Source organism: Carlito syrichta, unplaced genomic scaffold, assembly GCF_000164805.1.
Source record: "Carlito syrichta isolate Samal-C Ts95f unplaced genomic scaffold, Tarsius_syrichta-2.0.1 Scaffold307331, whole genome shotgun sequence".
Taxonomy (NCBI): domain Eukaryota; kingdom Metazoa; phylum Chordata; class Mammalia; order Primates; family Tarsiidae; genus Carlito; species Carlito syrichta.
Window position 1 is genome coordinate 1122421 of NW_007251427.1, and position 6017 is coordinate 1128437.

The window sequence follows — 6017 nt, forward strand, 5'->3', positions numbered from 1 at the left end:
CGGGCTCAGGCAATCCACTCACCTCAGCCTCCCAAAGGCACGGGATTACAGGCTGAGCCACCGAGCCCGGCTTTCTACTTTTTGAATTTGGGTATAGAGTTCTAAGTTGCAGATCACTTTCCATTAGAATTTTGAAGGTGACCGGGCCCAGTGGCTCATGCCACTGCACTTCAGATTGGGAGACAGAGTGAGAAAGACTCCAACTCAAAAAAAAGAAAAAAAATGTTTTTGAAGTGTTACTATCTAGTGTCCAGTGTCACTGTTGAGAAGTCCAGTGCCATTCTGGTTCTTGACTTTTGTGTGTGACTTGTTTTTCTTTTTAAAAGCTTTTAGGATTCTATTTTTGTCTCCAGTTTTCTGAATGTTATGATGGTGTGCATTGATGTGGGTCTTTTTAAATTTGTTGAGTTCTCAGTGGGATTTTTAAATTTGAAAAACATCTTGTAGCCAGGCTCGGGCTCAGTAATCCCGTGCCTTTGGGAGGCTGAGGAAGAAGGATTGCCGGAGCCCATCTCTATAATAAATCAAAAATTAGCCAAGTTTGGTAACGCACGCCTGTAATTCTAGCTACTTGGAAGGCTGAGGCAGAAGGATCACCGGAGCCCAGCAGGTCGAGGCTGCGGTGGCCGGGAGCAGCCACTACACTCCAGTGTGGGCAACAGAGTGAGACTCCAACTCAAAAAAAAAAAAAAGAAAAACAACTTGTATTTAATAGTTTTTTGATAATTTCTTTCCTTCATTTCTCTTTCTGGTTCTTCTATTAGTTGAATACTGAATTTTTAAAAATTGGTCCTCTGATGTTTTCCCTCTATATTTTCTCTCTCTCTTTTTTTGTTCTAATTTAGGGTAGAGATATTCAGCTCTATCTTCCCACTCTTCTTTAAAATTATTTATTTTTGCTATCATATTTTTCCTTTTTTTCCTTTTTTTTGAATGTTCCTTTTTATAATACATGTTCTTGTTTTATGGCACTATCGTCTTTAAAAATTTATTATTATTATTATTTTTAGAGATGAGATCTGCTGTATCACCCAGGCTCGACCTTTAACTCCTGGGTTCAAGCAAGCCTCCAACCTCAGCTTCCAGAGTAGCTGGCACTACAGGCATGTGCCACCTTACCTGGCTAATATTGCCTCTTAAGGCTCTCTGAGGATAATAACGAGTCTCTTTCTTCATTTACAAAAGTATTTTCCTTTGCTTCCAACATTGTTTCTCCCAGGCTCCTCTGTTTGTTCATTTTGGGCTCTTTCATGTTATAGGCTCTCTTAAAATGTCCGATGTTTCTTGGTAACCTTCATGTTTAAGAGTTAGTTCTATCTTAAAAGCTTATTGGTAGGACTTAAGTGGTGTGCTCTTAGGAATAACCAGGTGGGGAGGTTAGTTTTCCCCCAGAGAGGAACTGACTGGTTTGTAGCTGGAGTCAATAGTAGCAGCCAGAGCTCTGGGATTGCCAAGCAGGATAATGGGACAGTGGGGAAGGTACCTATTGTGCATTATGTCACATTTCACTCCTGTTTTCACTGGGGCACCTTGCTCCTGATCTCACATGGGCCTGAAGACTTTCAACTACTCATTTTCAGCCTCGCCTTACAGCACTTCTTTTTCTCCCATTAAGGCTTCTGGTGTTCCTGGTGCCTTCAATTTCTGAGATTTCTGGGATTCTCTGTAGCACAGTTTACCTTGTTTCTTACTGTCTCTTATTCCCTGCAGGCACTTAGCAGGAAGAGAAAGCTGAATTAGTGACCATTTGTTTATCTAGGCTCCAGTTTATCAAACTTTTGTTGCTATTTCTTTTCTTTTTTCTTTTTTTTTTTTTTGTTGTTGCTATTTCTTTTCTTATTCTTATTTTCTGTGGGTTTGTGCCATTTTTATTCCTTTACTGTCACTTTTCTGTGGTTTCAGAAAGGAGATAAATTAAATTTGGCAGAAATTAATCTTCGCAATTTATTTCCCTCTCTCTGCACCCCCCCATCCTCACCAAATATGCAAACCCTATGTTTTAGTGTCACTTGTACTTTGTATTTCCCATTCTCTGTCTCATGCCATCTCTCCTCTTGGAGTGTCTACTCTTCTTATTTCAGACTATTGAAATCCTATACATTCTTCCAAGCCCAGCTTATATGCCTCATCCATGGATAACTTTTTTTGATGTCTCGAACTGGAAATGACCATTTCATTGACTGAATTTCTAATGTTCCATTCACTGAGTTCTTACAGTCTTTCACCCTTCATGATACAGTTTATACTGTCTAATGTTAAGATTATCTGTATAGATATTTTCCTAGTTAGATTGTAAGCTCTTTTTTGTTTGTTTGAGTCGGAGTCTCGCTCTGTCACCCAGGCTAGAGTGCAGTGACACACTTATGGCCACCACAACCTTGACCTCATGGGTTCAGGCGATCCTTCTGCCTCCACCTTCCAAGCAACTGGAACTACAGGCATGCGCCACCACTCCCAGCTAATTTTTCAATTTATTATGGAGATGAAATCTCAACAAGTTTCCCAGGTTGATCTCAAAACCCTGGGCTCAGGCAGTCCTCTTGCCTCTGCCTCCCAAGGTGCTGGGATTACAGGCATGAGCCATTACACCTGGCTAGTTGTAAGCTCTCAAAGGTTGATATAAGACTGGCGTACGTCTATAGTTCCATCTACTTGGAAGGCTGAGGTGGAATGATCGCCTAAACCCAGCAGGTTGAACCTGTGGTGGCTGTGAGCAGGCCACTGCAATCCAGCCTGGGCGACAGAGTGAGACTCCAACTCAAAAAACAAACAAACAAACAAAACCCAGCAAGCTGTCTTTGATGGGATGACCGCTAGGCTGGATTGGGCTCTGCCTCATGCCCATCACTTTTGGTTTTATCCAAAGTAGAAGCTGTGTGCCCTAGATTTTTAGTGAGTGAAGTTTGTTGCACTCATTGTCATTTCTGCCTTTGCCTGTTTCTATATTGCCACCTGGCTGCCATTAGAGGGAATTCACAGCAATTCTAGTCCCTGCAGCGGGCTGAGAAGAACTGTCAGGATGGGGCATGTGTTCTTCTCAAAACTGTTACCCAGATTTCCTTTTATGACTTGCAAAGTCAGAGATAGCTGGGAGAGTGCGTTGGGGAAGCATTACTCACCAGGTGCACATAGTGCCCATGACTGCTGGCAAGTAGTCTGGGTTGTGCTGAGAGTGAGTCACCTTGGGGAATGGAAAAACTGCAGGGTACTGAAGGGTAGGGGTTGTGTGCCAGTGACCGTTCCTTCTCTGTCTGCTTTTTTCTCTATAAGGACTCATCACAAAGCCACAAATCCTGGGGATCCAATTGGGGTAGCCGTTAAGCTAGCCAGCTTAGGTGATAATGCTCCCTATGAAAGGAATGAACTAACTAGACATAACTTTGTTGCCTTCTGTGTTATAAGTGTATATTAGTTTAATAAAAGCTTGAGCTTGTATAATGAAAGTTCTATGTGTGAGAATTTAACTAAATAAAAGCAATGCAGGATTTCTTTGTTTTGTTTATAAAACTCAGCCTTCTATCTATCTTTGTCCAGTAGGTGTCACTGGGGTTAGGCTCCAAGTGAGAGAAACCCACTAATCGTAGGATAGCCCATCAGTCAGATTCCTTGTCTATTGTAGCATCTTTGTACATTTAGTACTATTTATTAAATATTAAGGTAGAAAAAAATGAGCTTATATTAAGGACTTTGTGGATTTACTGAGTATTTTAATATCCCCATACTAGGTGAAGAAAGAATCTAAAGCTGAGATAGAATTGTTTTTATGAGTAAGATGAAGAACTTTATTTATTTATTTTTTGAGTTGGAGCCTCACTCCTTTGCCCAGGCTGGAGTGCAGTGGCACGCATGCTTATGGCTACCCCAGCATTGACCTGCTGGGCTCCAGTGATCCTTCCGCCTCAGCCTTCTGAGTAGCCGGAACTACAGACGTGGGCTACCATACCCGGCTATTTTTTATTTTATTTCATTGTAGTGGTGAGGTCTTGCCAAGTTGCCTGGGCTGGTCTTGAACCTGCGGGCTCAGGTAATCCATTTGCCTCAGCCTCCCAAAGTGCTGGGTTTGTAGGCTGAGCCACCGAGCCCGGCCCTTTTTTTTTTTTTTTTTTTGAGTTGGAGTCTCACTCCGTTGCCCAGGCTGGAGTGCAATGGCATGTTCCTGGCCACCCCAGCATCAACCTGCTGGGCTCTGGCAATCCCTCTGCCTCAGCCTTCCAAGTAGCTGGAACTATAAGCGCATGCTATTGCATACAGCTCATTTTTTGATTTATTGTAGAGATGAAGTCTCGCCAAGTTGCCTGGGCTGGTCTTGAACCCACAGGCTCAGGCAATCCACTTGCCTCAGCCTCCCAAAGTGCTGGGATTACAGGCTGAGCCACCGAACCCAGTCCAGAGTGGTTTTTTTTTTTTTTTTTGGTGAAAGGCAATGGGGAGGAAAACTGCTCATTAAGCATTTTATGTGTGCTGAGGGACTTTACATATATTCTTTATTTAATCTTGATAACACCCTGATAAATAGGTATTTTTATATACATTTTATGTATTAGTAACCTGAAGCTCAGAAATATTAAGTGACCTCCCCCAGGGTCACATAATTATGAGGTGGTACTACTAAGAGAGTTCCTGTTAGGCATGTTTCATTTGATTTTGGTTCTTGGACTCCTGGTACCCTTACCAGGAGTAAGGGTCATGAAAGCAAAAGGTTTTATTAGAAAGTAAGCAGAGGCTGGTGGTAGTCTCTCCTGAGAAAGACTAAAATAATTCTTGTGTTGTGGAATAGGGTTTTGACCAGCCTCCAAGGGTCAGCAGGTAGAAAGAATCTGATAGGTTTGCCTTTGCCTTCAGGTGGCAACTTCTTTTTCTTTTAGGATTACTGCCAGAGTCTGGAAAACTGTCTTATAGAGAACTAAAATTAGCAGTTTGTATGTAAAGCCTGTTTCCATGGATAAATAGTTCAAGTCTGCCTCTCTTACATTGGCATGGGCTCTTCTGAGACTTGGCCTGCCTGTCCTCTTCTGAGCCTTGAATGTAGCTACACATTGGCATTCACAAACCTGCCAATTTACCTCATTGTTGAGCTCCTGGACTCTTTGTCAACTGCAGGCCATATAAGAATCTCATGCCCATTCTGTCTTCTTGTGTTCAAGGTGTCTCATGTAAACTAAAGTTTGCTGGGTGCGGTGGCTCATGCCTGTAATCTCAGCACTTTGGGAGACTGAGGCAGGATGATTGCCTGAGCCCACAGATTTGAGACCAGCCTGGGCAACATGTTGAGACCTTGTCTCTACAATAAATCAAAAAATTAGTTGGACGTGGTGGTGTGTGCTGTAATTCCAGCTACTTGGAAGGCTGAGGTGGAAGGATTGCCTGAGCCCAGCAGGTCAAGGCTGCAGTGGCCATGAGTGTGCCACTGCACTCCAGCCTGGGTAACAGAGTGAGACTTCAACTAAAAAAAAAAAAAAGAAAACTAAAATTGATTACCTGTGTCCCAGCCAGAACACGCTAAGTACGTTTCCCGTTAAGACCATTTGTTTGGCTGGGTGCAGTGGTATTCCTCTATAGTCTCAGGAGAGTTCTGGGCTGTAATACACTATGCTGATTGGGTGTCTGCACTGAGTTCAGCATCAATATTGTGACATTCCGGGAGCAGGGGACTACCAGGTTACCTAAGGAGGGGTAAACTGGCCCAGGTTGGAAATAGAGTAGGTAAAAATTCCCATACTGATCAGTAGTGGGATTGTGCCTGTGAATAGCTCTGCACTCTAGCCTGGGAATGTTAAAAAACAAAACAAGCCGGGCTCGGTGGCTCAGCCTGTAATCCCGCACTTTGGGAGGCTGAGGTAAGAGGATTGCCTGAGCCCACGGGTTCGAGACCTGCCTGGGCAACTTGGCAAGACCTCATCTCTACAATAAATCAAAAAATCAGCCGGGCGTGGTAGTGCGTGCCTGTAATTCCCGGCTACTTGGAAAGGCTGAGGCGGAAGGATCGCCGGAGCCAGCAGGTCGAGGTTGCAGTGCCC